At 42.3% G+C, this 19,620-nt stretch overlaps 1 non-coding gene across 1 annotated transcript; it reads left to right on the forward strand.

The window, feature by feature from the left end:
- The first annotated feature begins 1,514 nt into the window (after positions 1–1,514).
- On the forward strand, positions 1,515–1,672 carry LOC145395335 (U1 spliceosomal RNA). The gene has a single exon (XR_013896579.1). It is a non-coding gene; the product is annotated as a U1 spliceosomal RNA (small nuclear RNA).
- The last annotated feature ends 17,948 nt before the right edge of the window (positions 1,673–19,620 follow it).

Here is a 19,620-nt window from a genome sequence, read left to right on the forward strand (position 1 = left end):
GTATGGGCTCGCCCCTCTCTCCAATTCTTAGTAACCTGTACATGGAATATTTTGAATCCAACCTTCTTACCACCATATCTCCTCAAAATTTAATTTGGTATAGGTATGTTGATGATGTGTTTTCATTTTGGCCAGACGTATACGCTAACTTTGACGAGTTTCTTACAAAATTAAATGCACTGGTTCCCTCAATTAAATTTAAAGTTGAATGGGAAAATAATGGTTCCCTTCCATTTTTAGATGTATTTGTGCACAGGGATGAACTTGAGACACTTAGCTTTTCTGTATACAGGAAACCGACCCAATGCAATTTGTATATACATTATTATTCATATCACCACAGTTCCACTAAAATGTCAGTTATTTCTTCTATGTTCCTTAGAGCACTCAGAATTAGTAGTCCCCAACATCTGGATACGGAAAAAGCCAAGATATGGAAATTTTTTTAGATCTAAAATATCCCAGTTGGTTTATAAGGCAAGCGTATTTTAAAGCCAGAAAAGCCTTTTTTGTACCTAGACCAACATCACAAAGTCAGCAAAATAAGCCATACATCACGGTTCCGTATGTATCAAATCTTAGCTTGGTGAAGTCTGTGAGTCATGATTTGGATGTAAACATTGCTTTTAAATATAATTCCACCTTAAGATCAATGCTGGTAAAGAATAAACCAATTAGTAACAAAACTGCAGGGGTGTACAAAATTCCATGTAGAGACTGTGATTTGGTTTATATTGGTGAAACGGGAAGGGATTTGGACACTCGCATTAAGATAGGCAACATAAATAACACAGTGTACGTTCACTCTTCGGAAAACGACCATAGAATCGACTGGAATTCTTGCCAAATATTGTACAAATGTAGTAACTATAAGAAACGTAGGATTGTGGAAGTTGTATGTATAGAGAGATATGATAATTTTAACCATAGTGAAGGAATGTATAAATTAGATCCAGTGATGAAAGGATTAGTGGCAAGGTCCTTGCCGCCCCTTGTAATCCCTCACTTAGGTCGTGGACAGAGTAGAGGGAGAGTCAGGTGAGGTCACATCAGGTGTGGCTGGGAAAACGTGTCCTCACCCTGCATATAAGCAGTTCTCAGCATTTGTATATACCACTCTTGGTCTGTAGATCCACTGAAGAGGGCGACAGCTGTCGCCGAAACTGTTTGGAATACATCTTTTTTCGTCTGCCAGTGTGGGTTTTTGTATCCTATATGAGGATTATACATACCACTAGACTACTGTGCTGTACTTACGCCATCCATGTCCACTTTATTGCCAGCAATCACCAAGCCATCCTCAATCATACACACAAACATTTCCACCCACTACCTAAGACGGATTTAAACATGAGCACAAATATTAAGTTGACCACCTAACTTTTAAAACTATGCAATTAATCAATGAAACAATGAATCCCTGGGAAGAATTGAGTATGAGTATGTTCAACCCATATTATGTGTATAGCCCAGCACTAACTGTCTTTATAATCTTCTCTATTGTGTTTGCATTAGTGCTGTTGGCACTGGAGATACTGTGATCACGAAGGCGGTTCTCCCAGGGCGAGGCCCATCATTGTACTCCGTTAGTTCTGACCCCTGCGATTAACCCAAATGTTGTTAACTCGAGTGCACAATTTTCGGTAGTGGGGAACTGCGTTCATGCCACCAAAATAATATGTCAGTCTTGTTAATATATTATATAGTAGTTGTAGTACAGCTGGAGGTACGAAGTAATAGTGAGTAGATATGTGAGGAAACAACTTCAGTTCACTTTTAGTCGATGACAGAAGTTAAAGATGGATGCTGGGTCTTGACTGTAATTTATTTGTCTTCAAAGGAAAAAGCTCAAGTTGAACACAAGAGCGTTTATATGCTAGTTAACTTCTCCCTAGACCCCTCTTCTTGCTCTCTCTCTCTCTCTACAACCTCTTGTCCCTGTCGCTCTCCTCTTTCTAACTGTCTAATTCCTCCTTTCTTGTATAGGAGAGCTTGTGTCACGTGTACTGGACGTATGTGGGGGTTCTAGAAGCTTGTGTGTATCTGTGTCTATGTAGCGTTTCTGGTGACACATTGTAGTTCTGGCATTCCTTACCGAAATCTGCAAACACATTTCCTTTACCACACCTAGCTTGAGTATCATGTTACCTTCAAGACTACACATTATGTTCCTATCTATTATGATTTGTATAATTATAATATAAAGTCCTGACATTCTGTTGGCCGAAGTATTTTAACCTCAAGTATAGGCACGGTGAATATTTACTTAGATTTTGCTATATAAATCTTTAGGTTTAGCGTAGAGTAACGATATTTTGTCTGGTTAACAGTGTTAGGTGTATCTTTTTTTCTGGTTTTAAAAATAAAAATATGAAAATATTCACAGAAATTAAAATAAACTGAATTAAAAAAATATAAAAAACAGATATATATATATATATATATATATATATATATATATATATATATATATATATATATATATATATATATATATATATATATATATATATTCTCCTACGAGCAGGGACCTCGGAAGGCAGGTTAATGCTTCATCAATTACATTAAATGATGTTGGCTGTGTATTTGTGTTAAGGTAATGACTTGTATAGGCGTCACATGTACTGATCTGCGTCAACACTGTCCGGTTTATTCAGTGCCCTTGATAATTATTAAGTTGACTGGTATGCATGGACTGTGACGAGACAGAATTTTTCCCTTTATGCTTACTAAGGGGCGGCACCAATGACGGTACCAAAGAAGTTCACATTTTTGTACAGGGAATGTGTTTCATACCCTTCCATGACAAAGGCCAGTTGGCTTTTCCTGTCGATTGAGGAAGCTCCTTAATACCTCTTCCTAAATTATTTATGTTCCTCTTTCCAAATGATTAATTGACGACCAGTTTTTAGTGGTTGTTTGGCAATTAATGAATGTTTGAATATTTACAAGCTCCAGAGCAACAGGGAGCTTCCTTAACGGACGAGAATAGGAGCCTAGGGCTTTTGCTGGAACCCCCTTGCATGGAGTGGAGGGATGTGGGGATAAAAGGGTGGCATACCTGTCAATGCCAGGAGTTATTCTACTTATCATCTGAATGAATATGTAGCCTACTGAGTGTATTATGTTAGAGATGATAAGGATGTCTATCTATCTATAGCCCGACGACCTAATCCCGCAAAGGGTGGCCACAGACAAAACGCCTCCAACTCGCTCTGTCACCCACCATTTGACTACCCTCCCCTCAACTCACCCCCCCTCCTTCACATACCTCTCAACTCCATCCCTCCACCTCATCTTCGGTCCACCCCTCCCTCTCCCTCCCTCCACCTCATCTTCGGTCTACCCCTCCCTCTCCCTCCCTCTACCTCACCTACATACACACTCTCAGTCAGTCTTTCATTCTCCATTCTCTCCACATGTCCAAACCACCTCATTGTATTTCCCCTAATCTTCTCAACCACATCCACATCCACCCCACAACGTTCCTACACTTCTTCATTCGTCAACCTGTCCCTCCATGCCACTCCACATGCTCCTCTCAAGTAACTCATTTCCACTGCTCCCACTCTTGACTTGTTCCCCTCTTGCAAGGTCCACGCCTCGCTTCCATACGTCAGGGTAGGGATCACAATACTATCATGCAGTGACTTCTTAACTTCCATACTCGCCTTCCTATTTCTCATCCCTGCTTTCAGTGAACCAACAACTTCCTTCCCTGCTGTACCCTTTCAAGCATTACCCAAAGTTCCATCCTTACTCATCACACTACCCAAGTACTTGAATGCACTCACATTCTCCATATCCTCACCATCCAGCCTCACTGTACATTCTGTGACTTCATTCCTCTCAAACACCATAACTTTACTTTTGTTTACATTAACTTTCAGATTCCTCTTCCTACACACTGTCCCAAACTCATTCACCAAACGTTGCAACTCCCATTCATCTTCACTCAACAATACTGTATCATCAGCAAACAGCAACACCGGAATCTTCCAAATCTCACCCTCGTTCATTAGAGCCACCCCCACATCCACCGCCCTACCTTACACCTCCTTTACAACCCCATCCATGTATATATTAAACAGCCATGGAGACATCACACAACCCTGTTTCAGCCCCACATTGAGATCAAAGAACTCACTCAGCTCACCATCCACTCGCACCGTGCCCTAGCTCCTTCGTACATATTCTTCACAGTACTCAACAATTTCCCCTCCACTCCATATATTCTTAATACCTTCCACATACCCTGCCTATCTATTCTCTCATAAGGTTTCTCCAAGTCCATGAAGACGGCATACACTTTCTTTCCCTTCTCTAGATAGTTCTCCACTAAACATTTTTGAACAAATATTTTATCTACACACCCTTTTCCCTTCCTAAATCCCCCTTGTTCTTCTCCAACTAACTCCTCTGTCATATGCCTAACCCTATCAATGAGTATTCTACCATATATTTTTCCAGTCATACTAAGAAGGCAAATACCCTTGTGGTTACCACATACTTCTCTCTCCCCTTTTCCTTTGTATAAAGGAACAATTATACCTGATTTCCAGTCCTCTGGAACCCTTCCCTCTTCCCAATCCAATCTACACAACTTCCATATCCACTCCACAACAATCTCACCCTCATACCTCAGCATTTCACCACACACTCCATCAATTCCTGGGGCCTTTCCCATCTTGATCTTCTTCATTGCTTCCACTACTTCCGCCCTGCTGATCTCTTCCTCCCTCCTCTCATCTCTTCTTCTCCCAGCCATTCCCCAACCACTTATACTCGCACTGCTCTCACTCTCTACATTCACCAAATCCTCAAAGTGCTCCTTCCATCTCCTCAATTTCTCTCTCTTCTCCACCAACAATTTATTATTCCTATCTTTCACTTCCCTACTATTTCCCCTTTCACACTGTCTTACTTTCTTTATCTCCTTCCAAAACAGTTTCTTACTCTTCCTCCATTTCACACTCAGATTCCTCCAAAACTCTTCATCCACTTTCTTCTTACTCTCCTTCACCAGTCTCTTCACCTCCCTTCTCCCCTACCTCTACTCGCTAACCATCACTATATGGCTTCTTCTTTTGTTCCACAGCTCGTTTCACCTCATCATTCCACCATGCTGTCCCTTGCACATCCCTGCATCTCCTCCTCACTCCACAAACCACCTCACACGCTGTGCCTATCTCTTCCGTGAAAATCTTACATACGTCTTCCACCCCTTCCATCTGCTCTAGCTCATACCTTCCCAGTCTTTCTTCCAGTATGCTCTTATACTCTGCCATTTTCTCACTATCTTGCAAATCCTCCACTCTTCTCACAGGAGCTGTTTCCTCCTATCTTCCCCTTCGTCTCTTCAACCATTTTCTTTGCAGCTTTACCCTGGCCATCACTAAGTGATGGTCCGATACTCCATTCCCCCACCCTCTCCACACTCTTGCATCCAACACTTATCTTCTCATTCGCTCATCCACACACACGTAGTCTATCATTGCCTTTCGTTCAACTAGTTCACCATCCATCCTCCTCATTACTCTCCAAGTATACCGGTGGATCATCTTATGCCGAAAGTAGGTGTTGGCTATTGTTAACCCCTTACCAGCACAGATGTCCACCAAAGCACTACCATTCCCATCTACTTCTGCTGGCACACCCCACTGACCAACCACTCCATCCACTCGTACATTCCCAACTTTGCCATTCATATCTCCAATCAAAAGCACTCTTTTGCTCCTCTCAAATTTGTCTATACATGTTCTTACTCACGCCCAAAACTCATCTTTCACTCTTGCCACTCGGTCCTCTGTCGGAGCATACGCACATACAATCGCCCATGCTTGTAAGGATGTGACCTTAGTAAAATGGCACATTATATCGGTGATCATTTCACCATGAAACGAGGTGCTGACATGGCTTATACCTCAGGTATAATGATGCATTTAATGTCGAAAGATGACTTTTACTAAAGGGAGACCACATGACATATTAATCATGGTAGAAAAGTACTCGATTCAGTGGTGCTCTGGAGTTTGTAAATATTCAAACACTCATTAACAGCGAAAAAGCCACTAAAAACGGGTCGTCAATTAAGTACCATTGCTAATAATGTTTACCTGAATAAATAATTCCACAGACGAGTTAAAATTCTATTCTTGTTTGTTTCGTTTGTTTGCTTGTTCTTCCACATATAAGCACTGATCATGATTACCTTGATGCGTCTTCCAAAACCCTATCAATGTGCCATGTGAACAATCTTCTATGTCGTGACTATCATAATCAAATTAGTTCATCATGATCAACTTGAAATGCCCACTATGGCAACTAGTCACCATCTCCTCACTTCCCTATTCGTGCATCCGCTACCCCAATCCAGCCTCCCCCATCTCATCTCAGCCCTCTGCTCCTAGCAGTACAACCGTTGTCCCTTCTACGGAGTAGGCTCCTGGGCGTTGCCATCGAATCACAGTCATTTGCCCTACAAGGGTTTATTTCAGTCACCTTATAATTGCAACAGAATGGCTTAATGTATGGGTGTTTACACAGCTCAGTGACAACATAGCACAGGTGCTAACGGTACCAAATTATATTCATCTGTTTAAATTTCAAATGTAATTATGTGTTGAAGATTACCAATTTTCAGCAATTCATGCTTTTCCTCGCCCATCAGTTGTTTCAGTTACACACAACTGGTTCAAAAACTATGCATCTGCTTTCAGTAGTTTTTGCACCATTACACACAGAACTGTACTGTTAATCAGTGCCAATGATATACTTTTTGTTGAAGAAAATGTGATTTTGTGTGATATTTGACTATTCAAATGAGGGCTGTTTTTCAACTGCGCCTCCTGCTGCTCGAAACCAACGAATAATAATAACAGCGTCTGCACAGAACAACCCCCGCTTGACACATCCCATATACTGTATGAGTAAAACCAATGGGAACAATTTTTGGAGGTCAAAACACCTCTCTGGAAAATTATACTTGGCATGAAACTGAAATGGGTCCATGTGTGACCCAACTGCAGCCATTCTGCCAAGTTTCTTCGGAATCCTTTTCCAGTTTCGGCTGCACTATACAGACTGACACAGAGATCACCATTATCATCCGTACCTCTTTTCCCACCCTAGGGCAGGGTGAGGAGAGCAACGTCCAGACAGCCCAAGTCTGCCCAATCCAATGGGTCACGCTTCCATTCATTCACCTTCTAGCCTCCAGAATCCTGGCTCTATCTGATACGCCAAAAACATTCACCACATTCTGTAATTTCACATAAACGTATCCGATATACTGTAGTCAATCCGGATGCTCTCAGGTTAAAAAGGGGTACCAAATCCCTGATCATGCATTTCATCTCTCAACATTCACCCAGCCAGCTCAATCTCTTGTCAGTCCCCTAGCCTCACTGCCTCCATACATATCTTCCTCACACACTCATTCACCATATCCCTTCACCTTCTCTATGGCCTACCTTGCCTCCTCCCCCCTTTAAATTCGTTCAGATACACCTTTTTCACCACTCTATTGTTATCCATTCTCTTCACATAACCATACCATCTCAGTACACTTTCTTCGATTGTGGTGTCCACAAACTTAGTCACTGCACACCTTCATGAATCACATTATTACATCTCCTATCATCTCTCTGTACTCCACATACATTCCTCAGCAGTCCTATCTACACTGCATTCACTCGCATTCACTCTTGACTTTTCATTTCATGCCAAATCATAGTCTCACATCCATATTTAAAGTTGGCAGTAACACTCTTTCATGGAAGCCTCGTGCAGCTGCAACACTCAAGCCTCTGTTTCTTATGAAGGTCTTCATAGCACTAGCTACTTTCCTTCCTTGTGTCACTCTACTTTCCACTTCTTTTGCATATTTTCCTCTCTTTTCTATCACTGTTCCCAGGTATTTGAACTCTCTCACCAGTTCCAGTCTTCCTCCATTCCCTGTGATATCACCTTCTCTCTCAAAAACCATCACTTTACTCTTTTCTACGTTTACTCTCAAGGCACGACGCTCACAGACATCAGCAAAACTCTGCACTAGTCTACCAAGTTCTCCAGTACTCGCACGTAGTTCTGCATTGTCAGCATACAACAAATTTGAGAAGTTCCATCCATCACCATTCATTACCAATGCCATTCCTCTCTCCATTATTCGTGTTTTTATTTCCCTCATCATCCCACCCATATATATATATATATATATGGATACTGCAAATATACGGAGCTTCTGTGGTACTGTGGTAAAGTGTTCATTTTCATACACTGAAGAATGAGGGTTCGCGCCCCGCCATGGTAATAAACTTTGGGAGCGTTCTTCTGGCCACATACTGCTTGGCAGACATAAGGGGTGCTGTGGTTGAACCAGTCTTGCACACTATAAAGTATGCTTGCACCCACTCACTTGCACGGGCTAATTACACTTGGTTCACAGACTACACACACACCCAAAGCCACCCCAACACTACAATTACACTTGCAAGCACTTCTCACTCCACATACAATCTCAACCAGACAGCCTAAGCCACTTGGTAGAGATACATTGGCTGTATCGTTCCCTCTTCGGTTGGGATAGGCCGGTCCTGCAGTGGACATTGATGAGATGAGATGAGATACTGTATATCTATCTATCTATCTATCTATTGCCAGACGCCTCAATCCCGTTTGGGGTGGCCACAAACAAATCGCCTCCAAGTCGCCCTGTTCCCCGCCATTTCTCTGCCCTGCTCCCAACTCACACCCTCCTCTCTCATATACCTCTCCACCCCATCCATCCATCTCATCCTCGGCCTCCCCCTCCCTCTTCCCCCCTCCACCTCACTCACATACACTCTCTTCGTCAGTCTTTCACCCTCCATCCTCTCCACATGGCCAAACCACCTCAGTGTGTTCCTCATAACGCTTCCTATCACATCCACATCCACACCACAATGCTCCTTTATATCTTCATTCGTCAGCCTGTCTCTCCACGTGACTCCACAGGCTCCTCTTAAATAACTCATTTCCACTGCTCTCACTCTTGACTTGTGTCCTTCCAACAATGTCCAAGCTTCACTTCCGTACGTTAGAGTTGGTATCACAATACTGTCATGCAGTAACTTTTTCACTTCCATGCTCACATCCCTCTTTCTTATCACTGCTTTCAAAGAACCAGCAACCTTTCTTCTCTGCTGTACCCTTTCAAGCGCTTCACCCTCCAAACCTCCATCCTTACTCATTACACTACCCAAGTACTTAAACGTACCCACATTTTCCAATTCCTCACCATCCTCGCTGTACATTCACTAACTTCACCTCTCTCAAAGACCATCACTTTACTCTTCCCTACATTCACCTTTAGATTCCGTTTCTTACACACTCTCTCAAACTCATCCACCAAGCCTTGCAGCTCCCCTTCGTCTTCACTCAACAACACAGTATCATCTGCAAACAACAGTACAAGGAGTTTCCAAACACTATCCTCTCTCACCAGGGCCACTCCAACATCCACTACCCTACCTTGTACCTCTTTTATTACCCCATCCATGTACAGATTGAACAACCATGGAGACATGACACATCCTTGTTTCAAACCAACTTTTAAAGAGAAAAATTCACTTAGTTCACCATCCACACGCACTGCAGCCTTCGCACCATCGTACATACTCTTCACAGCATTCAACAACTTCCCATCTACTCCATATATTCTTAACACTTTCCACAATCCTTGTCTATCCACCCTGTCATATGCTTTCTCCAAATCCATGAAAGCCGCATACAACTTTTTTCCCTTCTCTAGAAACTTTTCCACTAAAGATCTAAGAATGAATATCTGATCTACACAACCTCTTCCCTTCCTAAAGCCTCCCTGTTCTTCTCCAACTAATTTCTCTGTTCTTTCTCTAACTCTGTCTATAAGTATCCTACCATACACTTTTCCTATTATACTAAGAAGACAAATGCCCCTATGATTACCACACACTTCTTTTTCCCCTTTTCCTTTGTACAAGGGAATAATTATACCTGACTTCCAATCCTCCGGGACTCTACCTTCCTCCCAGGCCAATCTGCACATCTTCCACATCCATTCTACAAGTATCTCTGCCCCATGCTTCAGCATTTCACCACACACTCCATCAATTCCTGGGGCTTTCCCCAATTTAACTTTCTTCATTGCTTCCACAACTTCTATCCTACTGATTTTTTCCTGTCTTCTCACCTCCCTCCTTCTCCCAGCCATTCCCCAGCCACTTATACTTGCATTACTTCCATCCTCAACGTTCAACAATTCCTTAAAGTGTTCTCTCCATCTATTCAGTTTTTCTCCCTTCTCCACTAGTAATCTACCATTTTTATCTTTCACTCCCCTGCTAACTTCACTTCCATCCTGTCTTACTCTTTTCATTTCTCTCCAGAACATTTTCTTACAGTCCCTCCACTTTACACTCAAATTCCTTCCAAATTCCTCATCCACTCTCTTCTTACTCTCTCTTACTAATCTTTTCACCTCTCTCTTTCTTTCCACATATAACTCTCTCTTCCGCCTCTCAACTTCTTCCACGCCCCTATTTCTCATCCATTCATTGTATGCATTCTTCTTTTGTGCCACAGCCTGTATCACCTCTTCAGTCCACCACGCTGTTCCTTGCACCCCCCTCCGTCTTCTCTTCCTTCCACACACCACATCACATGCTGCACATATTTCTTCTGTAAATATCTTACACACACCTTCCACGTCTCCCATCTGCTCCAATTCATATTTGCCCAATCGTTCCTCCACTTCTCTCTTATACTCTGCCTTTTTCTCATCCTCTTGTAACCTTTCCACTCTCCTTGGAACTACTCCTTCCTCTCGTCTTTCCCTTCTTCTATTCCTCCGTCTTACTTGCATTCTAATTCTGGCCACCACCAAGTAGTGGTCAGAGAGTCCACTCCCCCAGCCTCTATACACTCTTGCATCCTTTACACATCTTCGCATCCTTTCATCCACACACACATAATCAATCATTGCCTTCCTTTCATTCAGTTCACCACCCACCCTTCTCATCACTCGCCATGTATACCTGTGGATCATTTTATGCCTGAAGAGGGTATTGGCTATCACCAACCCCCTCCCAGCACAAATGTCCACTAACGCACTCCCATTCTCATCTATCTAAGCAGGCACACCCCACTCACCAACTATTCCATCCACCTTCACATTCCCAACTTTGCCATTCATATCACCAATCTAAAACACTCTCTCATTCTTTCCAAACTTTTCCATGCACACTTCCACATTTGTCCAGAAACTCTTCTCTGACTCTTCTAGCACGATCTTGCGTTGGCGCATACACACACACAATCGCCCACATTTGTATTCCAACTTTCAACTTTACCCACACAATCCTTGACCCAACTGATCCATACTGTCTTATGCTCCTCTTCTATCTTTTATATATATATATATATATATATATATATATATATATATATATATATATATATATATATATTGAACAACCATGAGGACATCACACAACCTTGTCGCATGCCCCCAGCGATCGTGATCCATTCACTTAGATGTCCACTTGCCCTTGCACATGTTTCACTACCATCATAAACTCTTGACGGCACCTAGCAGCTTACCATCTACACCGTATATGCGCTAAACCTTCCACAATCATTCTCTGTCTACTTTGTTGTATGCTTTTTCCATATCCATGAATGCCATAAACACCGTATATTACTTCTCACAAGTCTTCTCCACTATCTTTCTTACTACAAATATCTGATCCATACATTCTTTGCCACTACTAAAGCCACCCAGTTCCTCACTAGGACTTCTGATATCTGTCTTACTTTCTCTGTCATAATTCTTCCATATACCTTCCCTACTACACTCAATAAACGGATGCCACGATAATTCTTGCACTTACTTCGCTCACCTTTATTTTTGTACAGGGGTAAAATCACAGCCTTTTCCCACTCTGCTGGCACAGTTTCACTCATCCAAGCCTTCTTACGTATCTTCAGCAAGCACTTCATTCCGCTTTCTCCACTACACTTAGTCATCCCTGCATACACCTCATCAACCCCAGGTACTTTCCCATTTTTCAGCCGCTTCATGGCTTTCTTTACTTGCTCGAGTGTCACATTTCCTGGCTCTGCATTCCTTCTCTGCACACCCAGCAAACCAATGATGTTTAGAGCGGCTGTGCTGTCTCTATTCCCATTCACCAGACTTTCAAAATGTTCTTAATATATGGTCCTTACCTCATCCCCATGGGTTAATCTACCACTTCCACCCTTCACACTTTCACATTTCTTTCCGCTGTCACTTCTACATTTCCGCACCTCCTTCCCGAATAACTTCCTCTTTTCAGAATAATTTTAATTCATTTTCTTCCCAGTTCATCATTTATCTCCTTTTTTTCCTCTTCAATAGTCTCTCTACGTGCTTCTTGCTTTCAGTATATTCAGTTCTTATTTCAATTGATCCCTTGTCCTGTAACCATTCTAGCCACTTCTTCCTCTCTTCCTCCACTGCTGTCTTAACCTTTTCATCTCACCATGCTGTACGTTTCTTTGTTGTTGTTACTCTTGCCACACAACACACCGCTTAAGCATTCCTAATTAAGCAATCCCTGTATGCATTGCACAGGCTGTCCAGATCAATTTAATTCCAGTTCTAACTACTCCCCTGCTTTGGTCCTCTATTCAACTGCCATTTCTTTGATCCACAGCTTTTCGACTTTCAGTCTTTCTCCCTGCCTGCTCCTCTCTCTCCTGGTCCACCTCACCCCTCTCACTTTGATCTTGCATACGACAGTCATTGATCTGACAGACCTCCACATCGTCCTCTCACGGCCCTCATATCAGCAACCATTCCCAGCGTCACCCTCTCAACGAGCATGTAGTCAATCAGGCTCAGTTCAACGCGATCCCCATTCCCTTTATACTATATATACCATGCATATTTATGTGCATCTTTTTGTCTGAAATACGAGTTACAAATGCATAACCTCCTTTCCTGATACATATCCTTCAGTTGCTTTCCATTATCATTTTCTCCTGGGACTCCACTACAACCCATTGTCATCCTCAGGACCAATGCCTACTCTTCCATTCAAATCGCCAATTACGAATGATAGAACTACTGGAGTGTGTGGTGAAATGTTGTAGCATGCTTGACAAATAGTAGTAGAATTGTTGTGGGAGTTGTGCAGATCGCCCTGGGAGGAAGGTAGAGTCCTGGAGGACTGGAAGCCTGGTAAATTTATTCCCCTGTACAAAGGAAAAGGAGAAAAAGAAGTATGTGGTAATCATAGGGGCATTTGTCCTCTTAGTGTAACAGGAAAAGTATGTGGTAGGATACTTGTTAACAGAGTTAGGAAAATAACAGAGGAAGTAGTTGGAGAAGAACAGGGAAGTTTTAGGAAGGGAAGAGGTTGTGTAGATCAGATATTCATTCTTAAATCTTTAGTGGAAAAGTTTCTAGAGAAGGGAAAGAAGTTGTAGATTGCTTTCAGGGATTTGAAGACAGCATAAGACAGGTTGGATAGACAAGGTTGTGGAAAGTATTAGGAATATATGGAGTAGATGGGAAGTTCTTGAATGCCGTGAGGAGTATGCATTTTTTTTTTTTTTATGTGTTCAACTCTGGGCATAGGCTTCACAGCCTGCTCCCAAGGCCCAGCAGTCCTCCAACAAATCATACACCTCTGCATGTCAACACTTCGGCACTAACACCCAGCGTCCACACTGAACACATGCCAGGGATGTCTTACACAGGACAGGTACATTGGTATTAGCGAGGGTACTTTTACGACACGTCGGCGGGTCTTCCGGTAGATCGGTAAAGTCTGCTTTACAGGAAATTCAAATCCTTAAACTGTTCCCTGCCCCAGCGGGGATTTGAACCTGGTTCCGATAGGACCGCAGGCCACCTCTCTACTGATTATGAAGGTGCTAAGGCTGCAGTGTGTGTGGATAGTGAACTGAGAGAAATATTTTCATCGAATGTTGGCTTAAAACAGGGATGTTTCATGTCTCCATGGTTGTTCAATCTGTACATGGATGGGGTTATGAAAGAGATACAAGGTAGGGCAGTGGATGTTGGAGTGGTCCTAGTGAGAGAGGGCAGTGTTTGGAAACTCTCTGTACTGTTGTTTGCAGATGATACTGTGTTGTTAAGTGAAGATGAAGGGGAGCTGCAAGGCATGGTGGATGAGTTTGGGAGTGTGTAAGAAACGGAATCTAGAGGTGAATGTAGGGAAGAGTAAAGTCATCTTCTTCGAGAGAAGTAAAGTCAGCAAATGTACAGTGAAGTTTGATGATGAGGAAATGGAAAATGTGAGTGTGTTTAAGAACTTGGATAGTGTGATAAGTAAGGGTGGAAGTTTAGAGGATGAAGTGCTTGAAAGCGTACAACAAGGAAGAAAGGTGTCTGGTTCCTTGAAAGCAATGATAAGAGACAGGGAGGTGAGCACTGAAGTGAAAATGTTACTAGATGATAGTACTGTGATGCCAACTCTAACGTATAGAAGCGAAGCTTGGACTTTGTTGGAGGGACAGAAGTCAAGAGTGAGAGCAATGAAAATGAGTTATTTGTGAGGAGCATGTGGAGTCACGTGGAGAGACAGATTGACAAATGTGGAAGTGAAGGAGCGTTGTGGTATGGATGTGATAGGAAGCTTTAGTGGAAACACACTGAGGTGGTTTGGCCATGTGGAGAGGATAGAGAGTGGGAGACTGATGAGGAGAGTGTATGTAAGTGAGGTGGATGGGGGGAGAGGGAGGGGGAGGCCAAGGATGAGATGGAGGGATCGAATTAACCCCTCCGTGGCCGAAGGCCAGGAATTTTCCATGCACGGCAGGCCGACTCCGGGGCCATTTCATAAAGTTTCGAAAATTGATTTTTTTTCTTGCCATATTGAAGAGAAAATTCAGATGCTCCTAACAGTGCAAATCCCAGCTTCCTAGACGCATTTTATTGCTTGCAATGAAGCGCGGAAGTTGCAGAAATATCGGCAACCGATATTTGCCGCCCAGGGACGCTGCCGCAACGCAACTGGACAGGTGTTGTTATTTTTTTTACCTGCCAAAACAATACGAATGGTGCTGAAATGTTGTGCATATATGAGATATGATGATATTGAATGATTTCAGTACATAATCTGTTAGGAATGGCTGGAAAAAAAAAATTATGAATACTTTTTCACCTTTTTGATATAAAATGTGTTTATGGTAGTTTCGAGTTATTGTTTAAGTTATCGTTGAAAACATGCTTGGAAAAGGGAGCGAAAGAGTTGAATTTTCGGTCCTAAATGAGAAAACTGCACGTCCTCCAAGGCTAGACTCTGCCACAGGAGAATAAAGATCCGATTTGGAATGTGGAGGTTGAGTTGAAACTTCGAGCTCCCACACCACAAGCATGGCTGAAAATAGAATCGTAATGCAGTTTCAGAAGTCTAATTCTTACGAATACAGATACAAAGCAGAAATAAATAAGTTTACAGTCGGGGAAAAACGTATTTTTTCCGTAACAACATGTTCATCTTTCTCTATCATTTTACGGTCATCTTTATCATTTTACCTTGTTATTTTCGCAATACATATTGTTGTCTTGTAAACAGGGTGGTTATATGTGTTTTGCAAGGAAGGAAAAAGATTGTATTTACTGTCTGGGTCGAGATAATGGGTGTAACTATGTGTTTTCTGCCATGGCCACGAGCGAAAAAATCGTACATCCACTCGTCATGACAGCAGGTGGTGAACTGACATGATATCTGAGAGGGTGAAGTCAAGGCAAGTCTCATGTCCCAGATTTTCGTTCACTTCCCGAAGGTTTTCACAGTTTTCTACAAGTTGCACTGCATCAAATGATCCAAACCATTACAACAAACCTGAGCAAATAGGTAAAGTTACCAAGACAAAAATGTATTTTTCACTTATTATAATGTCTTTTTTGTATGTGTCTGTATTACTTCATAATCGTAAGCAGGTGGTTGTGTGTGTTTTGCAAGAGAGGACAAAGATGATATGTTCTGCCAGGGTCGAGATGATGGGTGTAGTTGTGCTTGTTTAGGCATGGCTAGGAGCAAAAAAATAAAAAATCCACTCATCACAGCAGCAGGCTTTGAACTGTTTGATGAGGTGTATGGGAGTGTAGTGTAGGTCAGTGTGAAGACGTTCAGAACGTTAATTCACTTCCCAAAAATGTTCGCAGTTTTTTATAGGCTGCGCTCAAACGATGCCTGCGGCCACTGATCGGCTAAACGTTAAACGTCATTCGACGCTGGCGGCCACGGAGGGGTTAGAAGGTATAAGAGAGAGAGGGGTGTGAGCAGGAGCAGGGCAGTGAAATGGCAGGGGACAGGGCAACATAGAGGCAGTTTGTCTGTGGCCACCCCTTACGGGATTAAGGCATCTGGCAATAGATAAGTAGATAGATAGACGATCACTTCATAGCACCTGGGCATTTCTCACACTGCTTCATCCAGCTCATACCAAAACCTGTCTTTCTCTCTCTCACTCCTACGATCACACGGTGCATATGCTGCAATCACAGCCACTTTCCCCTTCTCAAACTTGAACTTGACATACATATATTTTGAGCTGACACATTTGTAATCTCTCATTCCACTCTGTCAAACTTCATTCATCAACATAGCAACTCCTTTTTTTGCATCTTCCTCGTCCATTCATGCACGGCCTCACACGCTTTACACCCCGCCACTCCTCCACTTCACACCCTTCATCTTTGTTTCACACAGTGCTGTCACGGCATATCTTGCACTGTTGAACACATTCACCACTTCCACCCTCTTTCTCATCTCATTCATACATCTCACATTCCACATGGCCATGAGAATTTGCCCATTTAGTTAGGGCCCTGGGCAGGTATTGGGCTCTCCAAGGGTTTCCAAAACATTTGCCATGATTTAGTGATTTTAGATAGGGGAATCTGGGGGATACTTAGCCCGGCCAAAACCCCCGGTTATATGGTTACCACCCAGCATAGTAAATGGTTTCCTGGGCACAGGGAACCATTTGGCTTGTCACTCAGTGTAGAGACCATATGGCATCCCTACATTGAGTGAGTGGATAATGGGTGCCCCCATTTACCACACAGAGATACATGGCTAAAATCATTGCATACTAGCAGGGATACCCAGCGTTGGCAGGCCAAAATGGTGAACACTCTAATCCTCTTTGTTCTTGTTCAGTCTTTCTTTCTATTCCAGAAAGACCATGCACAGGCACAGACACAAGTATCTTTCCAAAGTTTGGTGAAAACATAGCAGAAAAATCGAAGCATCTGAAACACTCACTAGACGAGATAGGGCTTTCACTGTATTTCCCCAGTTGTAAATTTTCTTCAGACAGAGATAGGAAGATAATTGTTTCTGTGACTGTACATCTTATACGTTTGAAGAGGGAATATGAGAGGTCCAGGAACTTTCTATTTCAGCTTTTGCAGACTAAAACACGGTTTGTGTGCCCACTTGTTTACTATTACCGGTGACCTCAAATGACCTCCACCCAGTGACCTCAAATGACCTCGGAGGTCAACCTCACATAGCCTGTGTCCTAAATGAAGGTCATGTGAGTCTCCATGCCAAAAATTGGGCTGCTGGGTCCAGTCGTTCTAATATGTTTTACCGGTGACCTCAAATGACCACCGACCAGTGACCTCAAATGATCTCGAAGGTCAACCTCACATAGCCTTTATCCGAACTGGAGGTCATGTGAGTCTCCATGGCAAACTTGGGCTGCTTGGGTACCCAGCGTTGCCCGGGCCAAAAAGGCGAACTCTCTACTGATGACATCAAATGACCCAGATCTGAATTTTGACCCCCTAAAATCATCTTTGGGTAACCCCGATTCAGAATATATATTGGTCTGGGCTTCTCTGGCCCATGGTTTGGGCGTGATTGATGGACAAACAAACAAAAAATGTGGCACTTTTATATATAGATTAGATTGTGAACTTTTGTGGTTAGGTTCAAAGTCTGTAACCACAGGGTTCCTTAGTGAATCATTTTAGGAGCATTTGGTACTAAAAATGAAAGGCTAAAATTGATGCAGTCGTAGGTATAGGCTTTCAATTATATGTTTTCCTTTTTTTGGGGGGGAGGGGGAGATGTAAGGTCACAATATCAGCATCGAAGGCATCCATGTTGAATCAAATAATATAACGGGACCAAGTTGTCATCGCAGTGAAAAGGTTAATTGACACTGAATGTCGTATTCATTTGCCAGATTCAAATGTTTCTGTTCTAAACCAGTTTATTTTGCCAGGGGGGTGGAGGCGAATGATGGTCGCTTCCCCTGCCCTGCTTGTCATGGGGGTCGTGACTGCCCCTGTAAAAGGATCCCAGACTCCCACCTTCCTTACCCGTCTCTCAGGTCTGTTCACAGTTACTTTCATATATTTATTATTTATTGTTTTGTCGACATTAAACGCTCATAATATCTATAGCTGAGTTTTAATGTGTGGGATACAGTGTTATATCTATCTATCTATCTATAGCCCGACGCCCTAATCCCGCAAAGGGTGGCCGCATACAAAACGCTTCCAAGTCGCTCTGTCACCCACCATTTGACTACCCTCCCCCCATCTCACCCCCCCTCCTTCATATACCTCTCAACTCCATCCCTCCTCCTTCATATACCTCTCAACTCCATCCCTCCACCTCATCCTCGGTCTACCTCTCCCTCTCCCTCCCTCCACCTCACCTACATACACCCTCTTAGTCAGTCTTTCATTCTCCATTCTCTTCACATGTCCAAACCACCTCAGTATATTTCTCCTAATCTTCTCAACCACATCCACATCCACCCCACAGCGTTCCTTCACTTCTTCATTCGTCAACCTGTCCCTCTACGTCACTCCACATGCTCCTCTCAAGTAACTCATTTCCACTGCTCTCACTCTTGACTTGTTCCCCTCTTGCAAGGTCCATGCCTCGCTTCCATACGTCAGGGTAGGGATCACATTCAGTTCATTGCGTAAATAATGTATTATTATTCGGTGTCATCATCATCATAATCATCACAACAGCAACGTCAAACATCAAAAATATCATCATCTCTTATACTGTACATTGTTAATTAATTTTTCTTCATCATCATTCATTAAATATCTATATATATTTTTCACATGTGTACATTTTTGGTACTGCCAGGGGTTCCCAAATTCCTCATCTCATCGTTCTCTTCTTCCAATTTTAGATTTTTCATTAACCCCCAAGCATTCATTATATAAAGGTAATTCACTAAAAACCTCTGTAATAAATCAATAGTATTATGAATAATAATAATAATAATTATTATTATTATTATTATTAGTATAATTATAATAAATGTGAATTCATAAATAATAGGTGATAATTAAAAAAATATATATATATATATATTTAACATACCTTTTCTACTGAAATTTTTGATATCATTAATGGGAAGGATGCGTCCGATGAGCATTAACAAAGTCATTAATATATTGGCGAGTTTTAGTCGTAAGTCAACACACACTTCACGGTTCAGGCTGTCTGATATTGTCCTGGCCTGAATAATGGTAACATCTTTAACCTGGAGGCATTAGTGTAATTCATTAGATTTTGAATATAGATCTGCCAAATAGGA

This window comes from Coenobita brevimanus, chromosome 30, assembly GCF_032717465.1.
Source record: "Coenobita brevimanus isolate Jiangsu-jjx chromosome 30, ASM3271746v2, whole genome shotgun sequence".
Classification (NCBI taxonomy): Eukaryota; Metazoa; Arthropoda; class Malacostraca; order Decapoda; family Coenobitidae; genus Coenobita; species Coenobita brevimanus.